Source organism: Ruditapes philippinarum, unplaced genomic scaffold, assembly GCF_026571515.1.
Source record: "Ruditapes philippinarum isolate M1 unplaced genomic scaffold, ASM2657151v2 ctg1474_1_1_1_1, whole genome shotgun sequence".
NCBI lineage: Eukaryota > Metazoa > Mollusca > Bivalvia > Venerida > Veneridae > Ruditapes > Ruditapes philippinarum.
In genome coordinates, this window is record NW_026863329.1 from 131868 (window position 1) to 148944 (window position 17077).

A 17077-nucleotide genomic window follows, 5' to 3' on the forward strand; every position below is an offset into this window, starting at 1 on the left:
TGTATATCGTTCCCATCATTACTTATTCTATTCCGTTTCATGACCTTACATTGTATATTCTGAAGACCATATCAAATAGTTTTAATAAGTTCTAATAAAATACAAACCAAAAATAATCGTCTCTGTACCAGCAAACTTAATCCCACCATCGTTTTATTTCTCGTTAGTTATTTACAAACTTTAGAAAGCCCACAACATCTTTTTCCGTCAAAGTTAACTTAATAATTCATTTAGCTTTTATGTAACTAAATCCATATCAAACAAATAACGATTTTCTTTAAACATCATATTGTAAAAAGTTATCACCAGTCAAGCAGCCGAGTTGTATATTTTGCATAAAACAGCTGTCGCCATAACATAAGATCTTTTAACTTTCTGGGGAAAATGAAATTGACAATATATATTTATTCCTTTTAATAAAAAGAAATGATTTTATGGCATTAATTTTAACATCGCGATCAATCAGTTTCTTTATGATAAATATTTAAGGGACTCATCTGACGTATTTGTTTGCCTGGAAATAATTAATTTCAAGATTTATGTTAAATTTTATGTAGGTCTAAACCAATAACTGTTTTGCAAAACCTCATTCCGTTTTTATACAACGATTAGTAACACACACCATACGTGCAATACATGAACAGTTTCCGGCTAGTGTAATTTTCGGACAGACCAGTTTTTTATTATTTATTTGTGGATTCCATGTACCCTCACACATCTATACTGTCCAATAATGAACCCAGTGAAGATAACTTTCATTTTAACACTTATTTCATGTCGTTTCATGAAGGAGAAGGATTCTCATGATTTCCAAGTAGAACAGTATCCGGACAATTTTATTTCGGACAGTATTAACGTTTTACCAGTCAATTATGGACAACTAGTGTATTTTAACACCTTTATTAATTGTTCAGTGTCAACTAGAAAATATGTTTCTCGTACTAAAGAGAGCAGAAACGATTTACTTCCTATATGCTTGTTGTTGTGTGGAGATATCCATCCGTGCCTCGGACCCTCAGCTGACACTTCTAGTTCCACCACAAGTGATTTTAAAGTTTTCAATAAACGTGGTCTTTATTTTATTCATGTAAACACTCGAAGTCTTTTACCAAAACTACATGAAATTAATTCTGTAGCTCGTAGATCTAGAGCCGCATGTATTTGTGTTTCTGAAACATGGTTAGATGACTCAGTTCCAGATTCTGAAGTTAACATCGACAACTATTGTATTCAGCGCAGGGATCGAAACAGACAAGGGGGTGGCGTTTGTATTTATATCAGGAAGGATTTATCCTACAACACACGTGATGATCTCAAGCATGAAGAATTAGAAGCTACATGGATTGATATACTTTTACCAAAATCAAAACCTATCTTATGTGGTGTTATTTATAGACCTCCTGTGCAACTAAACTTTTATACAATTTTAGACTCTTTATGCTCGTCAAGTAGTGACTTTTTACAATGTGAATCTATAATTTTAGGAGATTTTAATACAGATGTGTCTAAAGTTAAGTCTTATCCTCTTTTGCAATGTTTTAAGTCATTTATTAATATGTTTCATTACAAACAATTGATCTCAGAACCTACTAGAGTTAGTATTACAAGTGCAACTATTATTGACTTGATATTGGTGTCTGATAATGATTAAATTACTCAGTCAGGTGTAATTCATACTTCATTTAGTGATCATAGCTTAATATTTTGTACAAGAAAAGTCAGTAAAATTCCTATTTGTTTTCATAACAATGTCACTTTAAGATCTTTGAAAAATTATAACAAAGATGACTTTCAAGCTAGTCTTCTAGATACTGACTGGTCTCCTGTTTTGCTAAGTGATAATGTAAATAATGCCTGGAATATATTTAAACAGTTACTTTTATCTGTGATAGACAATATAGCACCTGTGAAACAGACCAGAATTAAACAGAGAACAGAACCATGGATTGACTCAGACATTCTTAGTGTAATTAATGAAAGGGATAAAGCTTTTAATAAATATAAATGTGATAGAAACTGTGATAATTATGATTCATTTAAGACTCTCAAGAACAAAGTTCAGTATCTTGTTGCCAAAGCAAAAAAGGAATATTTTACTAATACACTGGAAGAGAACAAAAATGACTCAACCTCTTTATGGAACACTGTTAAAAATCTTGGTTTGCCTTCCAAGAAGGGTTCATCTTCAACCAGTTCAAATATTTGTTTAAATATTGATGATAATGTGTGTTTTGAAAAGAAACTTATTGCTGAATCATTTAACAAATTTTATACAACAGTTGCATGTAAACTTGTTGAAAAGTTGCCAGAAAGTATGCATAAATTTGGTACGAATTTTGTTAATACTTTTTATGCAAACAAGGGTGTTTTTGCAAACAGTTTTTCTTTTTCCATTGTTTCTGAAAGTAAAGTTCTTAAATACTTAACTTCATTAGGTGTCAAAAAAGCTACTGGCTTAGATGGTATACCCTCACGTTTTATCAGAGATGGATCCCCAGTTATTGCTAGTCCATTAGCTCATATCATAAACTTATCCCTTATCCAAGGTCAAGTCCCTGATGATCTTAAATCTGCAAGAGTTGTTCCCCTCTATAAAAAGAACGACAAATTGTCTGTTGGTAATTACCGGCCTGTGTCCATTTTAAATGTTGTATCTAAAATCCTTGAAAAGGTGGTTTATGACCAGGTTGAAGCTTATTTTAAGGATAAAGATCTGCTGTATAAATTTCAATCAGGTTTCAGGAGTGGCTTCTCTACTGATACTTGTCTGATTCACCTTACAGACTTTATCAGGTATGAAAATGATAAAGGTAATGTTGTTGGTATGGTGCTGCTGGATTTGCAGAAAGCGTTTGACACAGTCGACCATTCCATTCTTTTAATGAAACTGCAAGCATCAGGTCTTAGTATTGACGTCCTAAATTGGTTCAAATCATATTTATCAGATAGACAGCAGCTTGTAGATGTCTCTGGTACTTATTCTTCCAATTCCAAAATAACATGTGGTGTTCCTCAGGGCTCAATCCTTGGACCCCTTCTCTTTTTAATTTATGTAAATGATATGTCAGCTGTGGTCAAAAATAAATTGCTTTTGTATGCTGATGATTCTGGTATCCTTGTATCTGGTAAAAGTTTATCTGTTGTTGAAAAGGCATTGACAGATGATATGGAATTGGTCAGCCAATGGTTAGTGGACAATAAGTTGTCATTGCATTTGGGTAAAACCGAGTCAATTTTATTTGGGTCCAGGCAAAAACTTAGGTCACAATCTAACCTGCATATAACCTGTTCTGGTACATCCATTGAATCAACTTCATCTATCAAGTATCTTGGGATTACTATAGACCAAAATCTGTCATTTTGCACCATGGCCGAGTCTGTTCTTAAGAAGGCCAACTCTCGGTTAAAATTTCTTTACCGCAAGAAAGAGTTTCTTACTCAGCATACCAAGAAACTTCTGGTTATGTCTCTTATTCAGTGTCACTATGATTACGCATGCTCTGTTTGGTATAATAGCTTGACACAGTCTTTAAAAAATAAGTTACAAACTTGTCAAAACAAAATAATGAGATTTGTACTTGACTTGGACTCTAGAGCCCACATTGACCCATCCCACTTTAAGTCCCTTAACTGGTTACCGGTCCACAAAAGAGTTGAACAGATAATGTTGTGTCATGTTTTTAAGATAAAAAATGGCCTATCTCCGGATTACATGTCTGAACACTTTATTTCACAAGATTCCATTCATAATTATAGTACAAGACTTAGTCAAAAGGGTGGATATTGTCTACCTAAGGTCAAAGGCCAGGGTTCTAAATCATTTGCTTTCTCTGGTATTAAATTATGGAATGATTTACCTGTAAAGTTAACGGAGATCAACAGGTTACAAAGTTTTAAGGTTGCCATCAAAAGTCATCTTATGAACAGTATTTAAAATTTTTTTTTTGAACATGTTTTTACATATTTCGGCTCAGGATTTTAAATTGTCTGCCATTTATCTTATTACAATTTTAGTAATGTGTTTTAAATCCTAGCTGTAAACAGGAGTATCATTAACTCAAGATTTGACTGTGATATACATTTTTATGATTTATTAGTATTCTTAAACATGATTATTTTAAGGTTTGCCTGTCTATGTCATGCCGCCAATACAAAGGACCACAATGGAAATAAGAGCTTTTTTGCCCTTTTTTGTGTTATCCTTGGTTTTGGTGAGCATGTCATAGTTTTACTCGTATGTGATATAGTATTTAATAATGCTCATTATTTTATCCTATGTTATATTGTCAACTATGTATATGCTTCCTTTGCCGAAATAAATCTATCTATCTATAATCTCTTATTGTAAATCAAAGTGCTGAAAGCACTGATGGGGGCGCAATATGTTGCATACAAAAATTCGAGATTTGTATAGCAATCTACTTTAGGTGTTCCAATCTGATATCATTCTTCTTTCAAAGTTGAATAAGTGCCCATTTTGTACACAATATAATAGTATCGCCTCCAAACTCTTGTCAAAATTGAAAATTATGTACCAAGAACATACTAACAAACCCAGGCAAAATGCATAATTGATATCATATATATATCATGAATAAACATTTTAAATTATGACATTGGATTTTGTTGGGAAACTATAGTTGTTTAACCAATTTTCATGTAAAGTACTTCCTTATGTGAGTGTATAACTCATAAATCAGTGTACTTACTATATCTATTCCAAGAAATGATTATGCAGATAGAAAATAAACAAAATTTAACTGTCTATAAAATATTTCTAAAATAAAACCAGGACTGTAAGAACAAACTTGTTTTTTGTAGAAACCTTTCAAGCACAATAGATAATACATGTGAGAATGTAAATTGGAATGGATACATATAATCAAGTTGGCATTGAAAACAAGAGCCACTATCTAGCCTGGGCCATGCTCGGCTTTTTCTTATATTGGAAGTCAAACACATCAGTAGGAGAATATTGTAATATCTATTAGAGTACTCCTAGAAAACATAATATAAATGTATAAAGTAAATTTCAAATTTGAATAGTAAAGGTCATAGTTGAATGATAATTGTTCTTTTGTCCAAGAATGAATCAAATCATAGACAAAAACAAAGTTATGACAATGTGATCGAATTTCAGTTGTTTAACCTTGGAGGTAATGGTCATTTAAATGTCAAAGTTATATCAGAAAACTTCAACATGTTGGTTTTGTGTTTGTTTGTCCAAGCATGAATCAAATCTGTAAATAATAACAAAGTAATGACAATTCCAGCTAACTCCAGATATTCTATATCAAATAAAGGTCAAGGTCATATATGAACTTGAAGGGCTTTTGTCACAAAAACATGTCTTCCAAAACTGTGTATGGTTCTGATCACTCTTTTGAATTTTGGCAGTTTTACATGTGATAGATTTTTCTTTTTTTAACTCTGGGGCCATTTTGTGCAGAGAAACAGAACATGCCATTGTCGGATACCCACGATTGATAAACATGTCACATAACATGCAATCAATGATGAATGTTAATGGTTCGGCCGTGGGTATCTGACGATGAGAACATGCCAACAATGTGCACAACTAAGGATGGCACTGTACACTCCTGTTTAGTCCTGTTTGAAATCTAACCAGCAGTTTGAACATTACTTTTGTACTTTTATATAAGTTAAAGATAGAAAACATTATCAATTTTAATCCTATACTTATTATAGGTATTTATTGGATTCATTATTCAAAATTAAATGAAAGAGCATGGAACAAAATATTTTCAAGATCTAGTAAAATCTAAATGTTTTTAAAATCTAGTAGAATCAAAACTTTACAATAAATATACTATAAAGTACATTATAACAATACATGTATTTTGGATAATACACTCAGCTGAAATACTTTAAATGGGTATGGTATTATAAATGTTTGTAAATATTGTAAGTTATCTAATCAATAAGTCTATTCTTAATAAAAGAAACTTGCAACTTGATATTTTCTGTACAAACTAGAACTGCCATTGTCATGGCGTGAATACCCCCACATACCAATTTGTCAGAATCACACCAGTAGTCATTTACAGCTCAGACAACCTCCCAGCCAAATCTGAGGGAAGTAAGCCAGTGCATTGCTAAGTTATGTATTCTACATGTTTTAGTGGAAAAGATCAAAGTGAACTTTACCTTTGACCTACTGACCTCAAAACTGAAACTGCCATTGAATGACTTCAATAACACCCCGCCATTTCATGCAGCCTTGCCTGGAGGTGTTTTATGATGAATATATGAGACCATTTGAGCAGACAAGCTAATTGTAATAAAAGCCCCTGTGACCTTGACCTTAGCCCCAGTGACCTCAAAATCAATAGGGGTATTCTACTAATCTTGACTAACCTCCATGCCAAATATGAAGACTACGGGTCAAAGGATTCTTAGGTAATTGGGAGGACAAGCTTTAATTAGCCAAGGCCCCTGTGACCATGACCTTAGACCTGGTGACCTGAAAATAAATAGGGGTCATCTACTAATCATGACTAACCTCCATGCCAAAAATGAAGACTGTGGGTCGAAGGATTCTTAAGTTATTGGGCAGAAAAGCTTTCTTCAGTCAAGACCCTGTGACCTTGACCTTTGACTTGGTGTTCTCAAAATTAAAAGAGGTCATCTACTAATCATGACTTACCTCCATGCCAAATATGAAGACTGTGGGTCAAAGGAATCTGAAGTTATTGGACGGACAAGAAAAAACTGACAAACTCCCGACGGCCGGACAAGCTGATTCCAGTATACCCCCCTTACAACTTTGTTGTGCGGGGGTATAACAGATTTCAAACATTGATAAGTTAGCTCATCTTCTTGGTGATGAACTGGCGCCTCTATATACAAATGTGGTTCTGTTCATACATAGGTTATCTCATGTTCTTCGTGATAAACTCTCACCTTGAAGTTGATAGAGTTCTGTTCATACATATTTCAAAAATAGAGATAAGTGATCTTATTTTCCTGGTGAAAAACTGTTCGCTCATTGAAGTTCTATACATATTATGATATTTCAAATATTGGAAAGTTATCTCATGTTCTTGGTGAAAGACTGGTGACTAGTTTTCTCCTCAATGTCATTTCTTTTTCTAATTAGATTAAGTCAAGTTACTATATTCATGAGGCTTTCGACATCACATCATCCAACATTGCAAAGGGCAAGCAGTCTCCTGGTATTCCATTTTCTTTTAAGTTTTGAAAAACCCAAATATTTCAATTTCTCTAGTGTTTCCGACATGAAGACACATCTACATGCATCTGTCCTTATCACTCCTGCTATTACTGTTCTATCATACAAACGCCTCTGTTTCCTGAAATATTTGTTTAGAAAAAGTTAATTGCAAAATAAAAATGCCATTATTTTTGTTTTGTTTTGTTTTGTTCGGGGAGGGGGGGGGGAGCAATTTAAAGCACAATTTCCAGCTTTACTGGTTGAGGAAGACCTTGGTGCACCTATGTGTATGATTTCAGGCACCTGGGTACCATCAATGTTCCATAAATAAGCTGGATAGCTTTCTCACATGAAATAATCCATAAACCCTTGCAGAGCTCGAACCTACAGCAGTGAAAGGCTTAATAGGTTCAAAGTCAACCAATCCACCACAGACACCCCAAGTATTTCATCTATTTGCTAAACAGCAATTTTTTCAAAATTATTTAAATTTATAAATGTGAGTGATTCTGATAACGTATAGATAGCTAAGTGTAGATAAGATAATCATATATGTCAGATATGTCGGAGTGCTTACTGTGAATATTCAATATTTTAATGTGAATTCTCCTGAGGTGAAAAGGAAAGAAAAGCTGAATTCCTAAATACATGTTAAACCCCAGTCACACTAGAGCTTACGATTACTTGCGACCACCGGCGACTTGTAAAACTGACGATCATCAGCGATTGTCTGCGACCAAAACCATTTATGCACAGATAAATTTACGTTTGCGAGTATCGTTAGACAAGTCATCATTGACAATCGTACGACAGGTCATAAGTAAACGTACGATGGTCTCAAGATTGCCTGGGATTACATACGACTACCCGTCTCATAACATGCGATCACCTACAACTTGTCGTACGACCATCACACGATTACTAAAGACTACATAGGATTATCAGTGACTAGTGGCAATTTGTAAAGACTGTCGTAAGATTGTCGCACTTCCGAACGACCATCGTGCGACAGTCTTAAGACCTTATAAGATCACTAGCGACCTGTTTGATCGCAAGGAGGTTTTTGTGCAAGCTCAAAAACCTTTTTACGACTGAAATTGGTCGTGGGACCTAAATAAGATAACCTGCGACTGCCAAAGATCACCGATGACCGTCGTAAGACGTTTTAAAGATTGTCCGCGACCAGAGGTCACTGGTGATCGTGAACTGGTCTTCACTGGTCGTAAGCTCTAGTGTGACTGGGCTTTTACATGTCACAATTGTTCTTGCTATTAATTTTGTTCCTAATTTCTAGTATAAGATGATATTTAAATACACTGTAATTCCCTTTTATAAATTTGGATTTTATCCAGTGACAGAAGCTCACTGACTTAAAATAAACTGTCCTGTGTCAGCCTTTAAACAAGTCAAGAAAAAAAGCTATTAGAATATAATAATTAAGAAATATCATATACAACCACTTCTAAATAATCATGTACCGCTTCCTTAAATGCCATGCTACTGAAAGAAACATTTTACCATTTATTCACTGCAAGGTTTGTCAGATTGACAGTCTCACATTTTAGCCTTTATCTCTCTTGATTTCATTCTCATTGACCCTAAAGCATCCTTAAAATCGATATCCTGCCGTTCACATTCACAAATCTGACATGTAGGCCGACCATCTGAAACAGAAAGTTGGAAAGATAAAATATAATTATTATTAGATATACATATAGTATCCCAATAATTATGTTAGTTGATATCAAATCAATAATTTAAGCAGTGTTCGAAATTAGCAGTAGTCCGAGGGCCTGACTACTAAATTTCTCCTCGGGCTACCAACTTTTCACAGTAACAAGCCGACCAGGCTACTGTATTTTCAGAGGCAATATAAACAACTGTTTTGAACAAATGAATCGTGCCAGTGAAATGTCTTTTGGGCTAGTGAATATTCCAATCTGGTAGTCCGACCAGACTAGTCGATTCAAATCCTAATTTCTTACACTGTTTAAGAAACAATTTGTTCAAAATTGTCCAAGCACAAAAGATTTTTATAGTATACTATAGTAGTTATAGTGTATATACAGTATGTACTAAATGTCTTTACAATCTACTATACTGTCCTGAAATTTTAAGAAAACAACTATCTTTAAAATCCATTGTCTCAGAAGTTGCAAAACCAAGTAAATGAAATTGTTCTGGGTTTGTATTATTCTGCACAACTTCTCATCACAAAAGCTTCAAGGACATTAATGAGTGAATCAGGTCCTTTCCTAAAAGATTGTTGCGTACAAGTTTGAAGACAATCCATTCAAAAATAACAAAGTCATAGCCACTTATAGCAAAAATCAAGAAAATTTAAATATTTTACCTTGAATGTTTATATGGAGGTCAAGTTTAGTCTGGTCTATTTGAAGGGTTGTTGTGACCAAGTATGAAGACAATACACCAAGATCTGAAAAGTTATGAAAAAGGTTAAAGTTTGTTGACAGCAACGGGAAAGCCGTCATGACCCTAAAATGCAAACTGAAAGTTCTAGCCTATACACACTGTTGAGGATAGCCGTTCAGCATTTTTCAATAATAAATAAAATCAATGCAATGATAAAATCAGTAACTTGCAAGTCTTCTAACATTTTTACAAAGAATGAACATATATATTTTTTCCTAATAATTCTATGATGACGTTCAGCCTTTTATATTATAACAAGATATCGGAAAGATATATCAGAAATGAATTGGCCCGTGGACTTTAATGTTAATCATAGAGCTCTTATGCAAAATGTAATGGTAAGCAAACATCCAGCATGAAATTTTCAAGTAGCTAAAAGTGAAATAAAATTATTAAAAATACTTTGTCATAATTCAACTTCTGTTGGAAATTGACCCACATGTTTGATTACAAATGTATTACATCTATATTGTCCATAGAAATAATAAATTAATTTTCAGTCTCTTTCTCTTTGCGCTTTCACACAGATTTAAATTATTCAACTCCATGATTTTCAGAAGGAAAACAAATCTGCTGATCATCAAACACTAAAAATTACTATACCAACTGTAAATTGCAGTCTGTGCGAAAGACTGTCGGTCCTCGGACCTCGCCAACTAAAAATCAGTAGGGCCGAGATAAATTTCGATACAGTCAGTTGTCATGTCCAAATAAAATTTCAGCCAGTTTGAAACAATTTTTGGCCTTCTAAAATATGCAAAGCTTCCAAGATCGATCTATTTTTTTAATTTTTGCTTGTATTCACAGACCAAGATAACCAAAATCACCGCAGGATACGACCAGTTTTTGCTATGTAATGTAAGCCACCATCTTGTCTTTGATAATTTCCTTACCAAAACATATTTTTTCTCCAATCTTCAAAATTAAACCTTTGAAAGATGTATTGTTTTCTTGTGAATTATGCTAATGTTTTATTAATTATGTTTCTGTATATTTTTTCATAGTATCTTATAAGTTATAGTTGAGTCTGACAATTCATATATGCTAAATATTTTTCTTTATAATTATGGCAATATCCCTCCCCCATCCCTACAAAAAAACCTTTCAGAGTCCGGGCCGGTAAAAAATCATCAGGGCCGGAAATAAATCTAAGGATTCAAGTCCTTGCGGCAGGAATTTTTTTTTGACTTTCACATTGACTGAAATTGTATATGATATTCAATAAAATCTTCTTTTAGAAAAACAAGTTTGCATATTATTGTTTTAGGCAACTCATTTTTAAAATGCTGTACAGCTAGCCTCAACAGTGAGTATATGCTAGTCGTATTATGAGTCGCATACAGCCAGCACTTTTGTCAAACAATACTGGTTCATACTGCTAGCCACTGCCATGATTTAATTATTCCTTCCTCTACCAATTCATAAACTTCCATCAACAAATTTTTGAATACTATTAGTATAATAATCATATAGATGTTAAAAAATAAAAGTAATGATGACTTAATATGATGTATATAAAATTCCACTGCTAAAGACAAGTTGTTTTTATTGATAGTTTATATCAACAAAGGTAATGAGGTAAGTTTCATCAGTGTATGATGACTTTTAAATTTTTGTTTAAAGTAAAAAATTGATAGTCATCAAATTGTTCTAAATATTACCATACTGTTATACAGAGTTCAAGATAATTTTTTGACACTGGGGGTAATTACTTACCCCACTTTCCAGAATGTGGGGGGTAAATTTAAATAGATCAAAAATCTACCGAGTAAAATTTTGTGTGAAAAAAATGTCAATTTGATTAGCCCTTGAAGCAACCATGCACTACATGTGTATTAATAAATCCTTGCAATTATCAAGAAAATAGAACAATTGTTTTATCAAGCACCTAAGCAATAAAGACGTAATTTGACTGGTTTTACAGAGAAAAATAGTTGAAAGTATCTTGACGGGTATTAATTGGAAATAGATACACAGTCAACTGTTAATGGAAGCGGTCAATCAGCTGTTTTCGAAAATGAAAGTACACACCAAAAACGCTTCAAATTTACATTCTTTGCGTAATTAATTTACAGAGTGCGTAAATGAACGCAACAAATTGGTAAAACGTTGTACGTTTTTTAGTTGATTTTAAAGTGTAAAATACGCCGATACTCACATTATCTGGAATCTGTTATATTTAATAATATAATCAGTAATCTCATTATTATTGACCTGTGGTTTTGAATTTTAATACAACTACTTTTTTCATATAAATGTCTATAAATTTACAAATAAAAATCTATAAAATTATGGACTGACCATAAATATGAAATCCTACATCTGATGAAGGCAAAACTGTGGAAATCAGATCTACATGTATGAAATAAGTATATCTGAACTTAAGTCATATTGTATTTAACAATTATAATTATTACCAGTCCTTTAAAATTTTGGGACCTCTAGGATAGGTTTTTTATTCATTACAGGGCTGGGGCAGTACCTCCAGTCGCTTGCAAAAATCATGATCACATAATTGAAAACTATCATTTTCACCCAATTATAACATTTAACCTGTATACCATGACAAGTTTTGGGCCTATTTTGTTTAGCTTAGATAGCTAATACAGTAAATTGAGTTATAGAGATGTGTTCAAAAAGTAGTCAAAAATGTAATAATAATTTAAGAAAATATCTTTCCATGTTTCTGAATAAGTCCAGATATTAATTATGTGGTTTCAACAATAAAAGAGTGATAAAACAAACCAATATGTTAATAAATTGAAAAGTGGACCGAGTTGAAAAAAGGCCGAGCTGACTCGGGGCCGAGTACGTTTTTAGGGCCGAGTTTGTAATGCACTTAAATTTGCAGTCTATCAAGCGAAATATATCAATAGCTTTACCAGATTGTGAAGAAAACTTGATTAAACATACGGAATAGATTGCAACCAAAAATATCAACGTAATAGCTGGGACTTCGTAATTGATAGCAAATCTTCTCAGCCTTTTCTCGGAATAACTGACCAAGATGGCGATTTCGGGAAAATGACGTCAGAGGGAATATAGTTCGTATTCATACGCATACAAATTTTTACTCTGTCATTCACACTTTTTAACCATTTTAAGCTTGAAAGTTATCTAATATGAAAATCGTATTCCATTTTTCATGAATTATTGTGTTCTATGATAGTTAGTTAATTTATGACTTGATAAAATTGGCACCAAATGTATGCAAGTACTTTGGCTCTCGTGCATCGGGAACCAGAAGGTAGAACAAATTAACTGGTTCTCATTAAATTTTTATCGACTGCTAGCGTAGTAATATTCAAATCGCGTAAAGCAATGGTATATTCAATTTTGTGATAAAAGGATTTAAAATTTAGTAATAAAATGACCAGTCAATTTCAAAATAGATACGGTATTATGATGATCTGAATATTATGGCAAAATATTGGAATTATTTTTGCTCAGCGCAGCTAGATAGCCTAGACGCGTTCAAAGGGTAGTAAGCTGAATTTATCGTAATTACATTGGGGGCTTGCGCCCCCAAAAATGACCCAAAATTGAAACGCGTTGCAACACCTTTCACATAAATTGGGCTAACAGTAGCAGAAAAATACGATTTTCAAATTGAATGTATTTCTGGTTTATTTCTTGCTTATCTTTTGCATATTTTCAAGCTTTAAACACCCAAGCTGATCTGTGCAAGAAATTAAAATTTATGTTTTAGACTTTTGAAATTCAGTGGGGTTCCTTTAATTTAAACAGGCCAAACTACCTTTAATATCGTTTCTCTTGCCAAAAAACAGCACAACGCTGTCGATATCATAATGTGACGTTTTGAGAAAGTGTGTATTGGAACATTCTTAAAAAAGCTCCGAAAAAATAAAATGTGTTGCCCCCACACATGCCAAAATAGAAATCGTTTTACGGTGATATTTAAAATATATAATTGCAGCCTTATACGCGAAGGATTTTTTTTTTTTTTTTTTTTTTTTTGTTTCATTGCGTCTTACGTCACACCTACACGGTAAACACCATATTGTGACGTTTCAGTTTCACTGGTGGAGAAGACCTTAGGTGCACTTCCGTGCATTATTCCATACACGAACGGGCACTTGAGTTGAACCCCTGACGTTCCGTAAGCTTGCTGGATATCTTCCTGTCAATTTGATTTGCTTTACGATATGTCGGTTGTTTATTTACCGTATTGCTCCTTTCGGTCATATATTACACAGACTACACAGATTTAGCGCTAATAATGCACAATTCATGATGTATTTTCACGTCTCTACATCTTGTGAATATATACGGGAAACACGCTATCAAATATTGAAGTATGTTTCTTCGCCAACCGCCTTTCTGTGGTGCTGAGTTACTTTTTTCAATATGGCCATAACACGTGACCTCCTAGATATGGAACTCGCTCATTTTTGCCCGTTTACAGTATACTTTTTATAAATATCTTACACAGCGAACTTTAACGATTTTACCCATAATTGTATAAGCTATCCACGGTATATCCAAATAAAGAAAAAAGGACCCCTACATTTAATTTTTAGAATATTTGAGCAAATATTTGTTCTTCATAGCTGCATAATGGTAAAGGAACGGTATGCATTGTACAACAAGCGATTTCTAGCAATTTTCAATGCTATGTAGTACAAGATACTAAAAGTATCGATTGAATTCGGCGCCATATTATCTGAATTGTGTTGGTGCACTGTAAAGCCATGTTAGTGCGCCATACCACCAAACAAACAAAATTAGATTTAACTAGCTATTGTATTGCTGTGTTTGAGCATACTTGTATATAGATTTAATGAGAGGTTCATTTTTAATGTTTACACATTAAAAAAGAACCTCTCATTAAATCTATATGCAAGTATTCTCAAACACAGCAATACACATTTTGCATTTTCCGTTGTTTTCCTATAGATTTCAACAAACCTGATTTTTTTTCTGACAAACAATAAGTCGAAATACGAGGCTATTTGATTTGTACGAGGGGTCGTAGCCCCCGAGTATAAATCAGATTGCCGAGTGTTTTGGTGTTCTTTCTCTTTTTTATCATAGTCAAACATGACAGCACGTTCCCTGTTGTCATAATACGAAACCCCAGAAAAAATGAACCAATGAACAAGCATTTGAATATGATATTTCTGCCCCTTTCCCTTTCCCTTTCTCTGCAGCCACAATGAGTAAACCCCAGCAAAAATGAACCAATTAACGGGCATTATCTGGAGTGCGGGTAACTGATACCTGCACTCCAGTTACCGCACTGTGCATGTTTATGTATACGATTCAACAGAAAGGTCCCCAAACTATGATACGATGAACTGTTACACGAGGGATGGAGTTCTTATAATAACTAGTTAGGAGTTCTTGTGATAACTGTTACGGAGTTCGTCGGAAACTTCTCTATATACATGTACTATAAAACACTGGTCAAGTCTTAAAAGCGAGTTATAGGTGCTGAATTAAACTTGTCTTATATCTTGTATTATGTGTCAAAAACTAATTTATAGGCCATAATCGTCTTTTGCTTAAAATCTGGTTGTTTTGAGTAAAATTTCCAAGTTATTTGCCAATTCGCATCTACTGACCTGTTTTTACAGGTTTGTTTGTTTGTTTGTTTCATTTAACGCCTTTTTCCAACAGTATTTCAGTCATTTAGGCGGGTAGTTTCCTAACCATCGTTCCTGTAGAGTTACATCAGTTCTAGACTACCTTCCTCCGCGCTAAACTTTTATTTCAGGTCTTCATCCTTGCCATACATAATTATTTAAATATATGATAAATTGCAAACATAAATACCCGGCTCGAGTTTTGCCCTTGAGTTCTTGTGATTACTCTGTAGATGTCCTAGAGTTCTTATGATAACTTTTGTTACTGCCATTGTGTTTCTTGCGCTACATCACGGTATGTTTTAGCGTTTGTTATTATTTAATAAGGTTGTAATTATGAAATGTAGTACGCTTATCCTTCTCACAAATATGAGGATATATAATGTTGGTTTGATAAATCAATAACGATAAAATAAAAAAGTTTTACATTTGCATTTTACATACCTTTTAAATATCAAGAATAGTCTTAAGAACTTCATAAAGTGCCATTTTTATTGTTTTCATAAAATTTCTACAACTGTAAAACTGTAAAATATTCGGCTGCAAGGTCGCTGGAAATCAAAAACTTTCTGAATGTGATTTTTTTTTCATTTTATGTCACTTTAAATAAAATATGTATTTAAAACTTAATTCAGAGTCATTTTAATTTGTATAGGAAATTTATACAATTTTAAAAGTTGAGGCCGCTAATGCCGTTGGGCCGCTAGGCCGCAAACTTCACGCCGCCAGGACGCCAACTTTACGTCATCAGGCTATTAGGCCGCCAACTTTATGCCGCTAGGCCGCCAGCTTCACACATCTTGACAATGTTGTGTCCGCTCTTAAAATCCTGAACCAATTGAGGCATTTTCTTCAAACTTGGCTTAAATGTTCACCACAACGAGACAATGTGCAGAAACCATGCTCCTAATGTGCAGGCTCAATGTCAAGATTGCCCTTAAAGGTTAAGATTCGAATATTTATTGTCTGCATTATATTTTTTTTTCTCAAAAATAAAATAAATGACAAACTATAATATCCAGTGTAATAGAGATCAAATGGGATATCCGCCACTTCTCTTGCAGTTAATTAACTTCTAGTTTTATATGCATCAACAAGTGGTCCATGTTTTACTTCAAGTTCATTAAACATTACTGGACACCATACAAATATTTTGACCGTAAAGATGCTGGCAATTCGTTTTTGTCATGCAGGTCCAAAAAGGTACTGTTTTCCTTATTTGCATTCTAGTTTATATTAACTGGCTTAGTATTGTTTGCCATTGAATCGTCTGTATAACTTTTGAAGGCTGATAAATGTGCAGCAGGTTTTCTAACCTTACAGACCCAGGTTATTTATAACTCTAAGGTTTCAATTCAGACAATGAATATTTAACACTTTGAATAACATTGATAATTATATTATTATGATATTATAATACTTATAGAAATAAAAGAAAGGAAGTGGTTACATATTTTCATTGGCAATATTAGGCTCAGCTCGTTGACTAGGTAAAAGCTGCAAAAAAATAAACCCTATCAGACAAATAGGGTATGTATACCCTTCAGAGGTAAGATCATGAAATGTTCATTCATTTCAGTGAGTTAAGAGTTACACTTCGATTAGAAAGAGAAGTACAATACAATACTGTAAACAAGAGAATAATAGTAAACAATAAATGTATGCAAAACAAGGTTAAATTTACAGAATAATTTGATATAATAAATGCATGTCTGCCACAAATGTACTAAACTTTAAAACAACTGAATGCACTTGCTTGCTTTAAATACTGTTTATAATGTAAAAAAATATGAAATCGCATGTTCTTCATGTCGACAAGTAAACTAAATCTTCTCCTGCTTGA

General features: G+C 33.5%; 1 long non-coding RNA gene across 2 annotated transcripts; it reads right to left on the reverse strand.

The window, feature by feature from the left end:
- Nucleotides 1–5354: 5354 nt before the first annotated feature.
- Nucleotides 5355–12970, reverse strand: LOC132721850 (uncharacterized). Of its 2 annotated transcripts, XR_009624528.1 has the most exons (4): nt 12542–12970; nt 9549–9632; nt 8714–8859; nt 5355–7334 (listed from the first exon to the last, which is right to left on the reverse strand). It is a non-coding gene; the product is annotated as an uncharacterized LOC132721850 (long non-coding RNA). The 2 variants fall into 2 exon arrangements; XR_009624527.1 differs by lacking the exon at nt 12542–12970 and having other exon boundaries at nt 9549–9952.
- Nucleotides 12971–17077: the final 4107 nt, after the last annotated feature.